The 22,397-nt window shown below is 42.0% G+C and overlaps 1 protein-coding gene across 4 annotated transcripts in view; it reads right to left on the reverse strand.

Annotated features, from left to right (window-relative positions):
- The window catches only part of si:dkey-91i10.2 (uncharacterized protein LOC555224 homolog), a 60,844-nt gene that overhangs the window by 17,338 nt on the left and 21,109 nt on the right, over positions 1-22,397 (reverse strand). For 3 of the 4 annotated variants that reach the window (XM_056388744.1, XM_056388740.1, XM_056388742.1), the window contains exon 2: positions 5,315-5,463. The gene's annotated coding sequence lies outside the window, so the exon portion shown is untranslated. Of the gene's footprint in view, positions 1-4,453; positions 4,868-5,314; positions 5,464-22,397 lie in introns of those variants that run through there. The other variant, XM_056388743.1, reaches the window with a different exon arrangement.

Raw genomic sequence — 22,397 nt, forward strand, 5'->3', positions numbered from 1 at the left:
AATCAACGAAAGCTGTGATTATTTCTGCATCAATATCACGATGAAATATTAACTTTTTAACATCTCAAATCCTTGATTTTATTCTGAAAGGAACAAACCACTGAAATCGCTGATTTTGCAAATTTCAGCCTATTTACTACAAACCACTTTACATCTACAGCAAACTATTGTTGTATCATATATTTTCCCAACGTCCAGGGAGGCAACATTACTTTCTGTTTAGTATAAAAATGAATGGCAGACTGTTAAAACCTGCTTGTTGAGTGGTGAAATCCATCATCCACGAATATCAAATCTGCATTAACTGTAGTCATCAAAATTCTTGATGATTTGATGTTCGGTGAGATGGATTACATTGAAAAACATGTTTTGGGTTGTTCGCTGCACCATTTGATCAAATAGAAACTTATCAGATTTAGTTTGAACACAGACTCACAGATACTGTTTACATTCAGCAACTTTGACTCTCTTCTGTGACTCTGAACAAAATTTGGCTCCACAACCTTTTCAGTTTATTTCATGGGTTGAAAGTGACTTAATGTAGTAACTGATCCTGAATCTTAAAGCTGATTTAAAGTTTAAAACAGGGGTCTCCAACATGTGGCTCACAAGCTAACAGCAGCTCACCCAAAGGTCCTGAGAGTATCGTACAAACCATGGATCCATAGTACAAACTTTAAGCAACACAACTTCACTCAGTTAATCTACTCCAAATGCAACTTATTCAAATAAACAGACAGACACAAAATTAAGTGTACTGAATGAGCCATTTGAGGTTCCTTGGATGTACTGAGAACTATCACTGAATTACTTCCTGAGGAGCCTTTTCCTCTGATTTCTAAGCAGATTTATTGATTGTTTATTAGCAGCGGTATTATCATATCTGCGTGTCCATGTTTGACTGAATCATGACTCATATTTTTGTTTTTGGTACAAAATGTGAGTTTGATGGATGTTGATATTTGATGACTTGTTAAATGATCTTATCTAACTGATTTGGTTTGAATACAATATGTGAATTAATTTATCCAGCACTATAAGAGATGAGGAGCTCTCAGAACCTTTTATTTTGTCAGAGTAGCTCTCTAAAGCTGGGAAATCATATTGTGATGATTCGATCATTTCTTATTATTCTTCTACAAAATCCAGTTAATCAAAAACTAACAAAGTGTCTTCACAGCAAATAACATTCCCACAAACTTCACTGCATTACACATCAATCTGATTATTTTGTATGGAACTTTGTGCACCTCTGCCATATCTGGATATAGATAAAACTAAATTTTCTCTGTAAAACTACAACATTGATTTCAGCATTCACAGCTCAGGTCTCATATCTCTGAATCCACAGTTGAGACTTTCCACAGTGACAGATATTTGTCAGAGGTCTTCAGCCGCGGGGACGACGGCGCAGTCCACAGACATATTAGAATACTGGATCGCTCCGGCTCTGGACACAGAGACACTGTTTCTGAAGCGTGGGTCCTTTACTAGAATAATCACATTCATTTTATATAAATGGCTCCCTGTCTACCCCCTCAGGCTGCTTCTTTTTTCTTTCTCTGCAGCAAGAATAATAATAGAGGGATTATTGCCCTGCTTGTCGGGCTATTAAAACATGAGATTGAGAGACAGATACAGAGACAGACAGAAGAAAAAAAGGAGAGAGAGAAAGAGAGAGAGAGAGAGCTGGTAAAAGAGACATAGATGAGACAGAGAAAGAGGAAATGAGTGTGACGCTAAGAGAAGGCGGTAAGCTGAGGCGACAGTAATGAAGATAACTGCTCGGCTGTCCGCTGGCGGCCGGCTCCGCTCTTTCCTTGTGACTAATCAGACAGCAGTTGTAGATTAGCCAGGAGCCCAGAGAGCTGGCAAGATGGTACTAGGTGTACTGCAGCGCTCGCTCTCTCTCTCTCTCTCTCTCTCACTATAATGAGTACAAATAGCATGTCGACCGCCCAACCCAAACGCCCATCATCCGTATCTTATATTTTGTCTGCATCAGGGTTACAGCTGTGATTATGACTGTGATTATGAAACGGGGACTCAGAGGGCTCATCCCTGATGCATTAGGTGAATAATAAAACCCAAATCATCTTTTGACTCAAACGCTCCCTAATGCCAAAGCACGAACAGGCCGCCGCTCCTCTCTGCAGCTTTGCAGTAATAGATAAATCTCCATTCCTCACATGCTGGAGGTATGAGCAAGGCTGCGATCACAGTTAGTCAGTAACCTCCACCGTAACAAGCGCAGGCGGTTTCCCTCTAATCTCATTTGCTGGCTGTTTATTAAATGAGTAGTGCTCCAAAACAAAAACCCAAGGACATTAATCTGTCGCTCTAAAATGAATCCTATCAGCACCGGGGACACTCAGTGGCTGTCGGTGGAAATTCATTCACAGAGACACAGGTTTTTTCTAACTTCTATAATCAAGGACAAAGCTGGAGCTCTTTAGTATTTCGGTCATTGTCAAGAATCTCATGAAAAAACTAAAAACCAACATTGAATTGATTCCACTGACTAAGTACCGTCTGTGGAGCTAGAGACTGATATAGCTGAATTCCTCTGTGCCACAGAGCTCCATTGTTCCAAACACTACACTCTCAAATACTATATCATTACATAAGCATCAAAAAGCTACAGCGTGGAGCCACTGGATGACTGTTCCTGCAAGAACACACATATTGTAGTTTATTTTGACTCAATCCCACAAACACACCGTCCAAAGCACCAAATGTGAATGAATCTGCTGCTGGAAATAAGTTTGCAGCGAAGGCATCGTTTCCTCCTGTTTGAGTTTCTCTGTCAGGAACAAATGGGCTCGAGGCTGAGAGATATAGACGGTGCAGAGAAGACATGACGGACTAAAGCTTTGTCAGTTTTGGTCTTTTTCATGTAGCATGTAGAATAATGGCAGCTCGATCCTTTCATTTTTTGCGTCATATTATTATATTCACTGGGTTTTTGGTCATAAACCACAGCAGTGGACAAATTTAAATTTTGACCTGACGATGTCACTTTACCAGATTTCGTGATAATCCATTCGATGACTGTTGAAACATTTCACTAACACAAACGCGCATGTCTGGATGAAAAGTCAGGGGATCACCAAGGTCAGTGCACAAAACAACTGTCATTGTCATCCACAGAGCAACGTCGCCAACATGGCTGCAAAGCCGATACTGCAACAGAGCGGTCGTCCTCAATAATGTGCATCATTCCCCAAAAACATTTTACACAAAAGGAATAACTACTATGGCAGAAACAAATTTACATCTTCTCATACATCATCTTATCACCCTGTTTTTCTCTATTACCCACGTGCTGATGAAGAGCCTGCGAGGTCAAAACCAGTCACTGCATAACCATTATTATGCCTGACTAAATAATGGCTTTTAATTTGCCTTTTCTCTTTGTTGTGCATAAGAGTGTTTTTCATTTTCATTTTTCATTTCTTTTATGGGTTTTCCTGTTATTCTGTGTGGGAGATACAAATATGCGTGTGTGTGTGTGTGTGTGTGTGTGCGTGCATAGTTGAGATTGGAGGAAAAGTGCTGACATGTGGAATTTGGGCTTAATTAGCATGAGCATGTGTGTCTGAATAGCGTGCAGCATGCTGCTCAGCACGCCGCCCTCCCTCTCTCTCCCTCTCTCTCCCTCTCTCTCTGCCTTTCTCTGGTTGAATTACTGCCAGTATAAAGGCTGGCTGGAGGTCCGCGCTCCCCCTGCTCTCTCTGTCACTGGAGCTAACTGAGGAATAACTCATCCCTACCAGCAGGACGGTAAATCAGCCACCACGTTCCCAGCATGCACAGGGGAAGGTTTCTCCAAATATGATCGCTGAGTGCGTGAAGAGAGCAGCATCAAAATGAGTGGATAAAACATTCACTGTCAGTGTCTGCAGTATTAAACACACTGACAAAAATCTCCATCTTAACAAGTCATTTTGTGTATTATTGAGCCTTTGCATTTTAAATTATATGGCCAAAAATGTGTGGACACCTTTGTTTTGTGTTCCTTCGGTTTAGGTCCGCTTTTCCTGGTTTGGACTTAAGCCTTCATTTCCAATGACAGGAGATGTTAATACTCTCTCTCTCTCTCTCTCTCTCTCTCGCTCACATCCATAATGGTTTTCACATTTTGGCAGAGAAGAGCTCGATTGGTCTGTACAGGGCCGTGGCCTCAGCCCCACTCAACACATGTGTGATGAACTGGAACGCTGACCGGGAGCCAGGTCTTATCAGCCAACATCAGCGTCTGACCTCACTAATGCTCTTGTGACTGAATAGGAGCAAATCCCCGAAGCCAGGTTCCAAAATCTGATGGATTAATGATCGTAGTTTTAGGGGGGAAAAAAAGTCTGGGCATCTACACATTTTTGCTCAAGTATCCACATAATTTTGGCCATTTTTTATTTGCACTTATTAAATAGATATAATACTTAATACTTACACCAAGGTTTCCTGCTGCACTGAAGCTTTGTAACTTGTAAGTCGCTCTGGATAAAAGTGTCTGCTGAATGAATAAATGTTGCGTCATGTAAATGTAAAAAGGTACCAGCAGTGAAAGATTCACATCTTCAGTCCAAATCAATGTCAAGTTCAATTTTCCTGATTCTAGTGCAGTAACCGGCCTCGTTTCAAGACAACGATGCTGATTTTTTACATTTTTCAAAGCCCCTTAAGCCCCTAAACAGAATCTAAACACATCAACTGCTTGTAACTGACGTCCACAAAAAGTACATAAACTGTGATGACGGGGTCAGAGGAAGACCTTGTTTTACTTTAGGGGGGGCCACAGGACAAACAGGTCTAAAATCAGTGGCAGACACTTTGAAGGTGTTCGCTCAGTTTGAGGGTCATTAGGAAGAAGAAAAACAACCAAGGTGACATTGAAGATGTTGCATTGTTCATCATGAAGCATCTTAATAATTGAATCTTTTGCTCTTCTGCCTGAACTTCAGTGTCTATGATCTCACGATAAAAGCCTCATTCAAAACTATTCATGATTTTGATATAATTTTTGATTAAGTTTAGGTTTGTGGCTCTGTTGTTGTAAGACGATGACTATACCTCTCTGTGCAACCTGTTACTGTGTATTTCTGCCTGTGTGCAGACATGCGAGTGTGTTATATGTGAGTCAGTGTCTGTATTTTGCTATTGGCAGTGCACAGCCCCCCCCCCTCCGACTGGGCAGAGGTTACCTAACAGCGAGCATCGTGTTGCAGGGATCAGGTTTGGAAACAAATCCTCCTGTTGCAGCCAGCGGTTCCTACAGCTGCTGGCAGCGCGCTGTCTGATCTTCTAAACTTACCCCATTTTAATCAAGCCTTTACTCTGCTTCTCTCCTCCTACAGGTCATTGGCTCAGATCCCAAAGTGCCCGGCCTCCTCTTCTCAGTCTCCCCTCAGTGCAGCGATCCGTCTGGAGCTTCCACCAGAGCCAGACAGACGTAGCCCTGAGCTACGAGGAAAGAGAGAGAAAAAGAGGGAAAAAGCATATCAATCAATGAGCTGCATTTTCTAAACATAATAACAAACTGCCATGGTGGAGAAGATCTCTCTGCCAAGTTCTGCTGCCGCTGCTGCTTTTAACTCTTATAGCCAGAGAGCAACAGAGACGTGAACAGCAGATGTATCCTAATACTGTAAAACACACCGTGTCCTCCTTTCGCAGATTGAATTAGATGTTGAGTCAATTACATAATTAGTGTTTCTCTGTCAGGAGAGAGCAGCAGATTACACGCATCAAGCCAAGACTTTGTACATGCTATATGTGCGTGTGTTGAATCAGTCATAGGTTGAGTTCCAGGAAAACAGCCTGAGGATAATTATTGAATGTTATATTTCCAAGCAGCAACACAGATTTCTATTAACAACCCAATTATTATATTTCATCAACAGTTCTGGGTAAGAAAGAAAATGAATACTGGTGGTGTTTTAAAGTCCCTAAGCAATAAAGTCCATAACCAATAAAATAACTAGACCAATAAAAAATAACTAAAGTTACATTAATTTAATTAAATCAAGGAAAATTAAACATTTCTACATGTTAAATACCAAAAAATTAAAATGAATAATAATAACAACAATAATAATAATAATAATAATAATAATAATAATCATAATAATAATAATAAAAATAATAATAAAAGAAAAAGAAAAATGTAAACATGCAATTGAAAAATAAAATTGCACATTTGTCTCAACAAAAAAAAGTAATTTAATTCAAAAGTGAATGAATATTAAATATTTCTCTGGTACACAATTTAATAAAATAAAATAAAAATTGATAAATTGGGTGCAATATGCATTGTTCTTTGTCCCTGTCAAAAATCATTTAACATTAAATAAAGATTTACATTACTTAATCAATCAATACATTGTAACTATAATTTCAAATAAACAACAATGAAACTAGAACGGCACTCAGTAGAGCACATACCTACACCAAGATCAAACATTTTCTTCCACCAGATCCAGATTATTATCTGAACCAAATTATAAACACTCAAGAAGATCAAGATCAAGATCCAAACATTATTTCCTGAGAAAATGTTGAAAAATTCCCTATCTCTAAAAAAAATATCCTGGATCCGCCCCTTAAACCAGATGTGCACAAAAATGTAATGAGTTCTTCCCTGGTCCATGCCCCATCTCCCCACCAGGTTTGGTACAAATCAGTTCAGTACCTTTTGCGTAATCCTTCTGACAGACACACAAACAAACTAGAAGGGCACTCAGAGAGCGCAGACCTCCGCCAAGGCCAATGTCAACATACACCAGACTTCAGAGAAAAAAATTAAAATCCATAGTAAATGATCTGGATCTGCCCCAAACTTTAATGGGGTCTTCCCTGGCCCATGTCCCATCCCTCCACCGAGTTCAGTGCAAATGAGTCCAGTACTTTGTGCGTAATCCTGCTGACAAACAAACCAACAAACAAAAAAACAGACACCTAAATTGCCAATATTTTCTTTAAAACCTTCCAAATAAGAAAAACACTATAGACCACAAGATAATGGAACTCAGCTGCAATCTGCATGTCAACATTTCCAGACAATAAAGCAGAGGATAAAAGCATAATGAGATAAATGACACAAATTCCAGACATATTTACACAGCAGACATGAATGTAATGTAGGCCAGCAGGCCTCTAACAAAAGACACTACACTGTGCATTGCAGCAACGGCTCAAATCAAAGACACAGCTCAGACAGGGAAACACGGCTCTGCAGGACTGATCGAATAATCAGTTAAAAAAAACTAACTAAAAGAACCATCCCCACCTCGTCTGCATCCACCACTTCTACATCTTCAGCCACACGATGAGAAAAGCAAACCAAATGCTGTCATTCAAAGCTCAGGTCACATGATTTCTGACGTTAACACACCCCCACCCCACCCCACCCCACCCCCATCTCCCCTCCCTTCCCCCCCATGGGATGCTGGGATGGAGAGTGCTGTGGCTGCATCATCCAAAGCTTTTGACAAGTGGCCGTCACTGAGGGACGAACCCCTCCACCACCACCCGCCTCCATCCCAGGAGTGCTGCATGACTGACAGGGCCTCCAGTGGATCCCCACCCCTCCATCAGGCTTCTGCTCATCCTCTGCAAAAAAAAAAATATTATCCAACTTACTTCATTCACACTTTGTCTGTCCCCAGATCCGTTGATTTAAAACAAGACTTTATTTCGCTGCGTTCTGTACTTCCAGCTCGACTTTGAACGCCGGCAGACTCTCCCTCTCACAGTAACCTCGCTGTGACAATCCCACTGAAACCGATAGGCTTTTCAGAGAGGGAATGAGAAATTGGTTATCGGCACTGACTGAAGTGACCCATTTATTTATTTTATTTTTTTCCCCTTTTTATCCAGCAAGCGTTTAAATCACTGAGCCAATTCCCTGCCTTTCTGGCCCGTTTCATTCATCCCCTCTTCATGGGCGCTTCAGAGCCTCCTAAACTATGCAGAAGTGTTTCTGTAGGCATGTCTTATTACTGGTGTGTGTGTGTGTGTGTGTGTGTGTGTGTGTGTGTGTGTGTGTGTGCATGCTGCAGACTGAATATCTTTTGGACCTTATGCAGTGGTAGAAGAGGTGATAATAAGGTGATCCATGGTTTTTGACACCTATAGAGTTCCTTACAGACATACAGTGTCACAACTCCATCTGGCTGGTCCAGCTGTTTCCTGTGTGTGTGTGTGTGTGTGTGTGTGTGTTGTGTGTGTGTGTGTGTGTGTGTGTTGTGTGTGTGTGTGTGTGTGTGCATGTGTGTGCGTGTGTGTCCGTGTGTGTGTGTGTGTGTGTGTGTGTGTGTGTGTGTGTGTGTGTAAAAGTCTGTCTGGCAATATCTCACCCTCACATACCTCAATATTCTCATAATTTCATAGACATAAATTTATCTTATCTCAGACCGGGGTTCCATAAAAACAGTTATATTAAAAAGAAGTAAACGTATTCTTCACTCCTGTCAGGAGAATCATCCACAAACACTCTCATTCTCAGGGGAAAGCAGAGAAGTTACAGCTGCTAAAAACAACAGGATCCAGCTGTGAATAAAACATACAGTATCCACCACTAAAAATGCATATTAATAATAAACAAAGGTATTACATTAAGAGTATTCCAGCTGAAATTGCAGATTGATTGACCTCCATGATCCAAACTGCATCCGATTCCATTGTTGCTTTGCAGCCAGTCATCAAGCATCAGATTTCAAAGCTAAGTCTTCCACAAATGAACACACATCAACATGCACAACTAAGAATTTCAACTACACAGCATGTGTGTAAAATGTAAGAATCAAGAAAATAAAGATAAAGCTCTACTGAGGCGTCAGAAGAGTCATTTCAGAGTATTAACAACATGAAAATATACCAAAAAAAAATGTTGCCACTGTATTAGCTGCACATGTACACTGTAATCCTACAAACAGCCCTGCACCGTTATGCTATGACGATTGTTATGATCCACCCACTCTAATTGAATCATGTAGCAAAACAGAGGTTGTAAAATGGCCAGAAACATGGCACAACCTACAGGCGATGGCAGGTTTAGCTAACTGATATAAACATTGTTTATTGACCAAAAACCAGACAATCAAATTTTTCCCAAAAAGCATTTCAGTTTACAGCCACTGCTGGCGAAGAGGTGTATAATCCGAGGAACTCAGACACCAGTAATATCAGCTTCCTTGGTTTTCTCGCAGGCTGCAGCTACAAGTTCATTAAAGTTCAACCTTCATCCAATCAGGCGAAAGAGGGCGAGAGTGGCGGCGTCCCTTTCTCTCCTGGCCGCCACCGCCATTGTGTTTACAGGCAACGACCTCTCTCTGTCTGTCTGAAAGTTTATGTATAGCGCTGTATAAGACTCCATTCTGTTCAGAACTTACAGAAAACAAATATTTGAATTTACAATAAGAAACTTGGCGTCTGCAGTCTGTAACAGTCCTCGGCAGAACTCTGTCAGGTGGACGGGGTTAACGATATTTAATCACTCGTAAAAACCAACATGGCATGAAAGTGTTCACCTCCTTCCAGCGTGTGCTGTTGCTCAGCGTGTGTGTCTGAATCTGAGGCTGTTTGCTGTGTGAATGAAAGTGGTTAGCTAACGTTAGCACAGCTGGAGGCGGGAACAGCGGGAGTGTGTCGGCCCTGCCAGACCTCACGGTGAGGCCAAGACAAGGAGAGGACGCACAGTCAGACAAGCTGAGGCTTACATTTGTCTTGTTACCTCTGTTTTGTCCCTCTATCCACTGGCCTGTTGTTTTCAGACTCAAAAACTTTAAAAATAAATAAATAAATAAAACCGGTCTCTGGAGTGGCTAAATCTGAAAATGCCAGCTTTGCACTTCAGTGTGGGAGCGATGAGCTTTTGGAAAACAAAGACAGTGGCCTGCTCAGTCATGTCTGGGTGCTGTGTGGCTGTAGAGTCAAGAAGACAACTGTGTGTTGTGTATGTGTTTGTTGTTGCCCTCAGTTTCTACACTGCATTTTAAATCAGCTAGTGAAAAGCTGTTCGAGTAACTAATAAAACCTTTAACCAAAGAGCAATAAAGCATATTGAGTTCATTTTAATGTATTTTAAATCAAGTCAAAGGAACGCCTCGTGGTAGTACTACAAGCGTGTGCGTGTGTGCGTGTGTGCGTGTGCTCGCGTGCTCGCGTGCGCAGACACGCAGCGCTCAACACTCAGCGTGTGGCAGAAAATGGCAGACTGCTGTCGGCACACTGAGCGCTGGCGTGCAGATCTGGCCTCAAACACGGCTCGAACACAACCAGCTGCTGAGATGTTTCACTTTGCACAGCAGCGGTTTCCGTGGACGCCAGCGAACACTAAACTACAGCCGACCGGTTGCTCTTTTATGAGGGTGTGAGTGTGAGGCAGCCAGGTGGAGTACGGAGAAGACAGCTGGTGGAGCAGCTCCCAGGTCGCTAAGTCATAGTCAACAGCAAATGCAAAATGCACACTATCACAACCTGTATTCAAATATCACACAGTTCCATTTGAATAACATTTAGCTAATACTTCAAGCTTGTCAACAGACAACAGTTCGCTCCTGGTTAAAGGGAAACGTCTACACTGAGATTAAGTGGAGAAATCGCTGTAAAAAAGTTGTTTGCTCCTGCGGAGTCTGTCAGCTTAAACTCAGTATTTTTCAGTTCATAGTAGCTTTGGCAAAAGTGTAGCTAAACACACTGATACCAGCAGAGCTCCAGAGGCTGGAGACAGCAACAGCATCGTAGGAAGAAGACACGTTTTCAGACAAATTTTGACAAATTAGAGACTCAAGCATCCTGATCGAGCTTACAGATTGTGAAGAAGCGGATCACGTTGCACGGATAGTACTAAACTAAATTTCTAAAATACTTTTCAAGAGCTCTCGTTACAAATTGCTTCAGTGCAGGGAGAGAGGAAAGAGAGGAAACGAGGAAGTGTACAAGCCACACAACATGAAGTTACAAGATCAAACCCAAACCGAAGCAAACAAGTGAGCTTTTAGACGTTCTGTAAAACTCTTTTCCTTCTGCTGCAAAAATTAGTCATCACCATCTAAAACATAACTGACGTGAATTCAAGCTGACCACTTCCGTCATTCTCCAAAAGGAAGTGCCTTTAATGCATTTGGAGAAAAATATATAAAAAAAACACCACTTTGCAGCGCAGATGAAGATAAAAACCAAACACACATCATATGTATCTCAGATATTTGACACACGTCTCCCACAGTCTTACATGAGTAATCTGTTTGCCTGTTGGTTTACCTGCCTCCCTGTGAGTCAGTCATGTGCTAATCCAGCAGTTTGCATCTGTATTTCTGTGGGAGTCTATCCACATTAAGCCCCAATCCTCAGCGCTCCATCTGAGCTCAGCGCCGGTCTATTGATCCAGATGCTTATCCGCAGCGTCTTACATAAGAAGACCTGACCGCCATTATTATTACAGATTCCTGCATTCGAGCAGGATTTCTGACAGGAAGCATTATTGTTGTTCTGTGACTAATATTTCATGCACGCATATGATCAAACCTGCGGTCAAGTGTTTAGAAGGTGTATAAACACAAATGTTTAATGTTGTCTTCAGCTGAAATTATTGTACTAAAGTGCTCACCCAAAAAAACAGTGATCAACTGAAAATAAATCATAATTAACTGCAATCAATTAACAGTTTAAGCTGTTAGTCACCAGCCTGTGACAGAATTAATTTCACCTTGTGTGTGTGTGTGTGTGTGTGTGTGTGTGTGTGTGTGTGTGTGTGTGTGTGTGTGTGTGTGTGTGTGTGAGAGAGAGAGAGAGATCGTGATTGTGATGCTATCACAGTGACAAAATCTGTCCACAGAGAAAACATATAAGCACCTGCCAAAGTCCTCGAAGCTGTGTCACCCTGTAGGTGTCTCCGGGACCACATTTTGCCATAAACGCACACACACACACACACAGACTCACCAGGTGAAAACAATAGCAGCCATACTGCCGCAGCTGGTAATGAAAATAATCCAGTCGCGGCCTCAGTTTAAATCGAGAGCAACAGCTCATCCAATTGAATCACTCTGCATCTGAAGCTGGTGAGACTCTGTTGCTGTGACACAAACACACACTCACACACCCACACACACACACACAAGGAGGGGAGGGGTTGCACAGGGCCACACAGGTAATAAGAACCAAGAATCCTAATGAAGTGAAGTGCCTCTCCATCCCCTGTCAGGAGGAGGATGGACGGATGCGAGGGGAGGGAGGTGGGAGCGCTGGAGGATCGGTGGAGGCTGAACATTAACTGCTACTAGAAGGATTAGTTTACTAAATGGCTGAGGTAGGATGCAAATTAAGGAGGTGAGGAGGGACGAGGAGGAAATCAGAGAGGGCTGAGCAGGGAAAGGGGGAGGAGGAGGACTGAAAAGGAAAAAAAAACAGCAGTAGGGGAGTAGAGGAACACCTGGGTGGGGCAGCGACGGGATCTGAGGATTTTTGCTCGTAACGCAGCCTCAAAGAAAACTCTCGCTGACAACATGAGCACTTGCTTCTGCATCAGGGGAAACTGATGGTTCTACTGGAGAAAAGGTTAACTGAAGGTAGACATCGTATCTAGTAGTCTTTGCATTAATTGTGTTCAGTGCGGAACTTGCTCTTGTTGATTTGAATGTCCTTCAAAACCAAACGTCTTCACCACAGAGAAAAAAACCTACAAATCAAGTACGAGGGTCTAAAACCTGCATCTTTAACTTCAAGAGGAGGGAACTCGACTCACATCCAAGTCTGTTTACAGGTCTTGGGGGGTACGACTGCATATGTGAGAAAAACATTGTATAAAGTCTGTTGTGGTTTGGGAGGGAGCTGTGTGAAGTCTGATAAACTGCCTCAAGTCAGGGGCTGGGGCTGAGGACTACAAGTTTGCAAATGAAAAAAGAAAAGAAATCTGGAGCTGTGGAGTTTAACGGAAGTGAGCTGCTACCGACATAACACACCCAAAATGTGCTGCGTTGACTTTGATTACTTTTCTTTTTAAAACCGATCATGAGTCTGAGAAAACATTATAGCAGTGCAACACAAAACTGACAAGAAGCGCGACACACGGGGAAGTGTCCGTTTTAAATCTAAAGCACAGAAAATAAAGTGGATCTGGGACACCCTGTTGGATTAGGATAAGAACAAACAAACAAAAAAAACAAAAAAAAATGAGGACATCCTAATCTGTACGATTAAATGAAACAAGCCTTTCCTGTTTTTAAGCACAACTTCCAACCCTAGATGAATGACAGCATGAGCATTGACGATGAGGGTAACTGTATAGGAATGCAGAGGCACCTGGGTGATTTGAATTCTAAATTAGGAGAAAAGGTTGTAAAATGAAAAAAGAAAAAGAAAAACAGCTTCCAGCTTTTTCCATCCCCGCAAACAGACGCTGAAGAGTTTCTTCAAAGGCAACGTTCGACATTTCCATTTTCTCCCTCTAAGACACATTCCCTCATGAACGCACACACACACACACACACATACACACATACACACACACAAACCCTCCCACCCACCTCTCAATGTTTCCCATCAGCCACAGAAATGTGGGTTAATGAGGCACCACCCGGGGGCACTGTCAGCAACACCTTCACTACCAGTCTCATCAGAGGGAGGGGAGACGAGGGAGTGGGTGGGGATCTGCGAGACACTGAGCACGGGCAACATCAAAGGTGCGAGTGTGGAAGAGCGCAGTTAATTATGCAGAATGACTGTGGTATGTGTATGAACTACAAGTCTCCGGGGAGGCGAATAGAGTTGTACAGCGGAGACGGTTTACTACAGCAGCTGAGAGCTCGGCGCTGCGGGGATCTGGAACTGGTTATTTTCAGACACAGTGTTAAAAATAAAATTGACTTATTGTTGAGGCAGTTTTAAAGGACGAATTCAGGCAAGAACAAGAGCACTGGTTGGAAAAGAAAAAGAAAAGAAAGAAGCATCCTCCTCATCAGACCACAGCAGGGGCACAGTGAGGGTCCTGGCTCAACTCTTTTTTGTTTTGCAAAGGAAATTGATTTTAATTCAGTTTACTCTGCGATTTTTGAGACAGAGAATAAAATGATTGCTGCCACGCCTTTCCAGAGTTGGAAAATCCTTATCTCATAGTATAAATCTCACAGTAAACCTCACGATTCATGGATCTACAAGGAAGATCATATTTCAGTTTTCCACTTGTGAAAGAAAAGAAAGAAAGAGCACGTCGCTACCTAGAATGTTGCCATTCTCGGTACAGAGCAGTTAGTCACAGATATGGTTGGGCATAAATATTCTAATATTAATTTATTGCATTGGTATTTAAATTTCAAAATCAGTATGCAAAGCCCTGTTTGTCTGTCTGTTTGTTTGTTTGCCTCTTATCTCGTTTCGTCTGTGCATCACTGCGCCGCAGCAAACAAGCTAAAGCTGGGTCTATGCTCGGAGTTAGCAACATGTTCATAGACGGCAGGAGGCGATTCATCTTGGTGTTAGCGTTCTTTCATTCACTCCAGATGTGTGCAACTGAGAAGACGCCTGCGACCATCTTCAACTTGGTTAAAGGTACAAAGTGGAGTTTTTGGCCACTGGTGGCAGTATAGAGCAAAGTCTTTCAGATAGCACGCAGGAGAGACCAGTCACTTCCTGCTGTTGATCTCAGGCTACTCCGCTGATTGACTGTTAGCCGCCGTAATGCTCCAAGACACATAGTAATACATTCTTTAGTGTGATGCAGTTTGTTTAACCTTGAAATTTCACTAAAGGTCTTTTTAAGCTTTTAGCGTCCAACATATGAGTATATGTAAGTGTGTCTCTGTCTGCGTTTCATATGTTTCTATAGTGACTGTATTTTTGTTTTAACTGTGCAAACCAATCAGCGAATAAAATAAATGAATAACGTGATGAAGACTGCTGGCAAATCAGCTTCCTTGTAAATAAATATGATAAGAAATAAATTAAAACAGTTAAAAGAATATATATTCAATATGTTTGTTAGATCTCGAGTATAAACACAATGTGTTTTTTTGAATAACACAATGAATCTAAAACAGAAAATTCGATTTGTTTACAAGAAAACTCCGCAAGGCGCCTTTAAACGTCACCAGCTAACTGTGTCAAGTCTGACATCGCTGCACTGTGAAGTTCAATTCCTTTACACAAGGTTAAACAACAAGTCACTTGTTATTGTGGCAGTAAAGAGCACCTACAAATCAACCTGCTCTGTCATGTCCTTCTTCTTCTTCTTCTTCTTCTTCTTATATGGTTCCAGGTCATCTCGGTCTCATTCATATTTCATGTGTTGGGAGCCAGAAATGTTGCCGATGAATTATACAGGCAGCAGATGACCTGAGAGCAAACACCTTGCTTCTTTTGCATGAGGTTTTCCATGAGCGGCGCAGCAGATCTGCACTTGTTCAGAGAGGACAAAAGAGGGAGTCTTCTCCGCTCGGGAGAGATGGTTCAAAGGCGGCAATTCATGCAAATGATTGACCGGAGCTATCATGTGATATGAGGCCTTGTAATGAAGATAAAGTGCTCCGGGAAGACTGGCGCTTTGAAGTGACACAAGGAGGGTCTGACACTGTGGAGTTATTGTGCTTGATCAGCTTGTTATTTTAAATTTTCTTCAGGTTTATTGTATTATTCATTTATCTTATTGATGTTTGGTCCGACGAGGAGGATTTCGTCTTTTGTGCCACGGTGTCATTGTGACTGAGAATATGCTTTTATTCTGACCTGCCTTACCGATGCAGTGTGCCTGTGTTTAAGCACCAAGTATTGATTGTCAGTTCCAAAAGTCTTGTTTATTTATTCCTTGATCAGATGTTTCTTCATTTAAATCATAATTGTGTTCATTTTATACAGTAATTTATTCGAGCAATGTTCTTGCACAGCTGCTTTTGCAAAGATAATGATGTATTTGAGAATAAAGGCCCAATAAAAAAAATAACCAAACAAATAACTTCTCTGTAGAGAACCATGTTTAAACGTCTTCTTAGTAGAAATAAAATCTCTCTGCGTTAATTGATCACTTTTCTGATGGGAAAACAGTCGGCAAATATTCTGATGAATCTTTTGAGTCATTAGTCAAGAAAACATACCAGAAGTTTCCTAGTTTCACCTTCTCAGTGTCTTTGTCCCGTGACACTGTATAAATAAACCAAACCACTAACTGATTAATTAAGAAAATAATCAGCAGATAATTAATAATGAAAATGATCTAGTTGCAGCCTTATGTTTTAGTATTGGAGCCAACACTCAGGTTTTGTGTTGACATAGGCACCAAACCACTTCAAATGATACCCAGGTCCAGTTCCATGTATGTGAGAGATGCACATACACACAAATGCACACTCACACACACACTCTCCAACACACATAATATCTGTGATCAATATTACACACAATCGAAGTCTGCATGTCAGTGGCTCATGTTTAATTGATGAAGCAGCAAGCCATGTAATTACCCAGAGATCACAGAGGAAAACAAGCCTTGATAAAAAAAAAAGAAAGGAATAATCTCAATAACAGTGTGTGTATGTGTGTGTGTGTGTGTGTGTGTGTGTATGTGTGTGTATGAGTGTGTTTGAGAGCGTGTGTGCGTGTGTGTGTTTCACCCAATCAGCACCGTGGCTTTCTATCACGCCACAGCCAGCCTCTCCTATCAACCGATGGAGGGTTATGGATCTCACTCAGCTTGGTGGCTGCATCTATAACAACTGCTACACACTAACCTTTACAGCGACAGGTAGATACACACACACACACACACACACACACACACACACACACACACACACACACACACACACACACACATACATACAAACACCTTGCAGACACCAGATCAAACTATACATCTCTTTTAACTGCCACTATCCAGGCTGCACTGTGGTGATAACAATCCCATGAGACAGTTTAAAATTCTTGATCTTCAAACAGGATGTTTGATGAACAAGTTTATGAAGCTCCGACTTTCCCCTCTGAGGAGCAGAAATGAAGCGCTCCCATCATCACTGCTCATCTGTGCCACACGATGAATGAGCGAAAAAGAGAGACTCATCCCAGAAGAGAGGCTGACATATACAGACAGAATGTGATATAATGAGTAATCTCTACATTTAGCTTTGTGTAACGCTGGGAGGAAAGCTAAGGCACACTGTTGGCATTTAACTGACACAGAGAAATAACAAGTGCGTGTTTTCAGCATGAGGCCACTCGCCTGAGGCTGAGCGCTCTGATGCACCGTTTCAAATCAAAAGAACAGCCTCCATATTCTCTGTCTCTTAAAGCTTTAGAAATCGTCTCAGATCCACATCAGGCCACAAAGAAAACTGAGACGTACCACGCCAAATGTCAGCCTGTTTTTTTCTGTCCTTCCACTTTCTACATTAATCATTCATTCATCATCTTCTTTAGTTTTCTTCAATGTAGAGTTTCCTGAATTAGAGGGAGACTGAGTCTATTCTGTTTTACTTATCAAGATCCTCAGTGTTCCTCAAAATAGAAACACAGGAGTCTCCTGGAGAATTTAACAAGTAATATAGGTTTATGTTGTTCTTAATTCTTTCAACTTCATTTCTGAGATCGAAGGTGTTTTTCTGTTTATTTGCCATGTCGAAAGACTAAATACTACAATACCCATGAGCATCAGCCAGGAAGAAGCTCGTCAGACGCACAAATCTGAGCTGTGGCAAATTCAAAATGTGATGTCCTTCAAACTTGGGACACAACATGGGACCAAGTCCATCACAAACTGACCCATTATGCTCTGCCATCGGATGTTTTTTTTTTTAAAAGAAATGAAACTTGGGATTCGTAGTTGATGTCTCTCCTTCAGCTTTTATGCGCACAAGCTTGTACCTTTTATTTTTTAATGGAAGGCACCAGGGATTTTCTAAATCTAAATGTTCATCTTTTGTACTGAAGATTCAACCAGGAGAGTTCAATGTGCTTCCAAGCCATAGATGTAATCCAACCATCAGTAACTACTGGTGTTTATGCATAAAATGAGCAAGACTTTTACTTCTGGATCTCCTGACTGATGCCCAAAACAACTGCTCCCACCTCACACCTTTATTTCGGTGCATTCTCAGCGCTTCTTTGTCAAAATAAATCTTATTTCCACAGTGAACTTGCCGGCTTTGTCATGTTTGAAATGTTATGACTGATGTTTTCTTTTCATGTTTGTGAATACACTCAGTTGCCAGTTTGTAAAGCACAGCTAGCCATAGTTTAATTTTATTATTACCTATGAAAACAATATGTGTTTTTCACACATCAGCCACAAAAGACCAAACAGCTGAAGTGTTGTGATGTTGTACGTCTGGCTCTAATTACTTCCCAAGGCCAGTGTTTGTGCTAAAACCACAGTGCAAAGCAACAAAAAAAACCCACAACACCATCAACTATCGTGGCAGATACAGTCGCCGAGAAGATGCAATATGACAGTAGTCAGGTTCAACCGAAGGTCTGCGAGAACCAAAGCACACTCAGTTATCTGAACTCGTGTCTCTTTCAGTTTGGTAACCTAAACACACACCCACGCACACACACAGACACACACACAGACACACACACACACACAAACACACACACACACACACATGCACGCCCCCAGGGTGTTTTCCTGTGTCTGTTGTCATTTCTGCAGGGGATCATAATGACATCAGCATCAGCAACACCTACATCAACAACACATCAACAGTCTGCTCACATTCATATCCATATGCTCACACACATACTCACACACACACACACACAATCTCTCTCGCTCTCTCTCTCTCTCTCTCTCACACACACACACACACACAGTCTGACCTCATTCCTACAATCTGTCTCTTAGGACAAAAAGAAAGAGGTAGATGAGGAGAGGAAAAAAAACAAAAAAAAAGCGATATCAGGTGCAGTGAAGGGAAGCAACGCGTGCAGAGACGAATTCAGCCGAGGAGGAGAAAGGGAGTGGAAGAGGAATACATGATAAAGGCCTGACAGGACAGAGGAGGGGGAGAGTTAAAGGTGATTGGAGAGAGGGATAAGCAGAGAAAGAGATAGACGGGGTAGATAGAGGTATCATTGTCGTCTCAGGAGTGGCGTTAATAAACAAAAGGAGGCTAATAAGGCAGGAGAGGATTTGCTGGGCAGCAGATGGCTACGTGAGTCACTCCAACAACCAGGAATGAAGGGAGACAGGGAGATAAGAGAGGGTGAGGGTGGACGGAGAAGAGAGAAATGGAGACTGACGATGGAGGCAGAGAGAAAGAAAGAGAGAGAAAAAGAGAAAAAACCTTCATGTATCCCATCAAAGCCCTTCTCCCTCTCCAGCCTGTCACTAAAGAAACCAGTAAATAGATTCTGCTGTTTTTATTTAGCCGCTGGGTCACATGCAGCTGCTCGGGATGTATGCTCCCCCCTCACAAATAAAATTGAATAAAAAGAAGAAAATTTCACTGATGTCTCGCTGTTCCTAGAAACTGAAGGGCCTCTTTTCAAAATAAGAGACCTCAGCTCGAGATGAGAGTTGACTTGAAAGTTTCAAACGAGACTGTGCTCGCAGAAAAATTAGACCATTTGTTGTTTGTTCAAATAGAGAAAACATTCATGTTTGCAACCCAGAAAATCTCAGTGAGAGAGGTGAAATCTGCGTGAATCCACCCTGGAAGCTTTTCTTTGTTACGTTTCGACTCTGCACAGGTTTTCAGGCGAAAACCTCAGGCAGGTTTCCAAAAACCAAACACCAATAAAAAGCTTTCAGCCCCTGAAAAAAATTCATCAACACCCAAAAACTTCCATCTAATCCATTTCAGTAGGGGAGTGTGTGGGTGTGGTTTGACCTGATGTGACAGTGCTGGCAATACAAGCAGACAACACCACAACTGTCCCCGGGTTTTGATTCAAATAGAATCCAATGATATTTTTTATATCAAACATGTAATGGGTTTTAGAGGGCACTGATGAACAATGTTGTCCGGGTGAAGGGGAGGTCAGATTAGAAAATGCTCACAGAGGTTGTTTTGGAAAGCTACGACAAATCTGAAGCCTGTTGAGCCGCGAAGATGACCCCGAAACAGAAAACACATTCTTGTCTGTTGTATGTGTTGCAGGCCTGTAGGCTTCAACAGAGGTAACTACACCTTAAAGGTCCCATATTGTATTAAGTGAGATTTATATGTCTTTTTTGATTATAAAGCAGGTCTAGGTTCTATATTAATACTGTGAAAGTATCAAAGCGATCAGTCCACAGAAAAATACACACAGCCTGTATTCAGAAACTTAGCCTTAAAACGAGCCGTCAGGACTTCTGTAACTTTGTGATGTCACAACAAAGCAGTCACCACTCTTAGCCATGCACCAATCCCGGGCTATCCAGATCCACCACCCAACCCCAAATATATCTTCTTATGGATATCAAAACTTCAAATAAAACACAGGAAAAGTGTAAAATATGGGACCTTTAACCACACCTACTTTATGAATTTTACCCAACTGTTGCATTTTTTGTGTAATTAGACTTTAAAATATTAAATATGTGTTTTTTTTACTGAGAAAGGAATAAAATAAAAATGACTACAATCTGAAGCCAATTGTTTTTACATTCAGCCACATGTTCTCCTTTCTCTGGATCAATGCTGCCCCTTGACCTTGCTGAGGGGGAGTCAGTGTTTTCCAAAAGCCTTTCTTGTCAGCTCATTGTCAGCTTTAACAAGGATCCATCAGAGATACATCATGGCCTGGTATCGACTGACTGGCCTCCTAAGGACGCCTACAAGGATCCGTATCTGCTGAAGGCATTCTGGATGTCATCGTATGACTCACACCTTCTCACAACAGAGGGAGAGAAAGAGGAGGAGGAGGGAGTGAAATAAAAGCAGGGAGAGGAAAGCTGGAGCAGCCCCTCTTCTTTATCCTCCAGAAGCCAAGGACAAGCTTGTAATTGGCTTACACTGTATGGGAGGAGAGATTTTCAGATGACAGCAGAGGCAGGGAAGCATCGAGGGAGAAGGGGGGTAGGGAAAGCAGGGGATAGAAGAAGAAGGGATGAGAGTGATGAAAGGGTAGAGCTGGAGGGATGTGATGATTAGGAGCACGGAGGAAGATAGAGAGGGCGGCAGAGAGGAGAGGGGATGGGTGGGCGCTGGGTTTGGCAATGAGGAGCGATGGAGGGCCATCGATCGACTGTCACCACAGTTTACAGGGACCCGACTAACAAGCATCAACACGAAAGGTTGGATGAACTCTGGAGAATATGTGAGTGTGCATGTGTGCAAGTGTAATATACCACATCTCACGATTGTGTGCATCTTCTTTAGTGTATCATCAGGTTTATCTTTTCCTTTCCGAGTGTGAAATGTCTAAACGTAAACAGTTCAGTCTACTCAGTCTACGAACTTTGTTTGGATCAGGAAAACAAAATGAGCAATGATTGGGGGTTTGGATCTTTCTGAGCAAGTTCTGTGGCAAGTTTAAAACCACAAGTAGAAACCCCCGTCTCTAAACTCTCGCTACCACAGAAGAAGACAAAAACGAAGTAGAGGAAAACACAAAGAATACGAGGAAGAAGATTAAGGAGAGATACCGTCACATTACTCACACACTGTGTTTGCTCTGAGCCATCAAAACGTACCACAAAACCTGACATCGCACAGTTGCTGCCACTTTCTATTCTGCCCAACGCAAAACAGAGGTCAGGACGCTCCGGGATCAGCTGACATGTTTCTGCAGGAGGACTCCAAACAATTGTTGCTAGAGAAGAATGCCTCATTTTGACTGAAATGTTCCAAAGGACAAACTAAAAAGCCATCTAATTAGACACAAAGAAGACAGCCAGCCACACTAGACTGTATCTTTTTATCAATGGCAGATGGAAATTCCTAATTACTAACCCCGGGAAGCCTTTTGCATATCCTAACCGGTGGGTACAGAGATGATTAGCCTCGCGTGAACCTCCTAAAGCCCCCAGTCCAAACCTCCCCTCCCACTCCCCAGCATCAATATCTCTATGCAAACCTGCCTGTGTCAACTCAATTTATTTTCCAATTTCCCACAGGGTGAAAGAGTGCCTCTCACTCTCTCTCCCTGTCTGCCATCCATCACTCTACAACTCTCTAATTTCTGTCCCTCTCTTTTTCTCTCTGTCTCGCCTCTCGTCTCTTGTTTGTCCGTTTCCCTCTCAGCTAAAAATTTCAGCGCTAACGTGGCGTGCTGTCCTCCTCCTCCTCAACTCGCTGGTCCACAAGGAGCAGACTGGAGGAAACTGTTTACATAAGTGCTGAAACAAAAGCACTTATACAGGCAAATAATAGAACAGGGGATTGACAGAAAATTAGGCAGACGACACTTCAAACAAAAGTGATAAAAGCATTCAAAGTGCCACCAATCAATATTTTTATACCAATCAGTCAAATGATTAA

Source organism: Seriola aureovittata, chromosome 11 (genome assembly GCF_021018895.1).
Source record: "Seriola aureovittata isolate HTS-2021-v1 ecotype China chromosome 11, ASM2101889v1, whole genome shotgun sequence".
In the NCBI taxonomy this organism is placed as follows: domain Eukaryota; kingdom Metazoa; phylum Chordata; class Actinopteri; order Carangiformes; family Carangidae; genus Seriola; species Seriola aureovittata.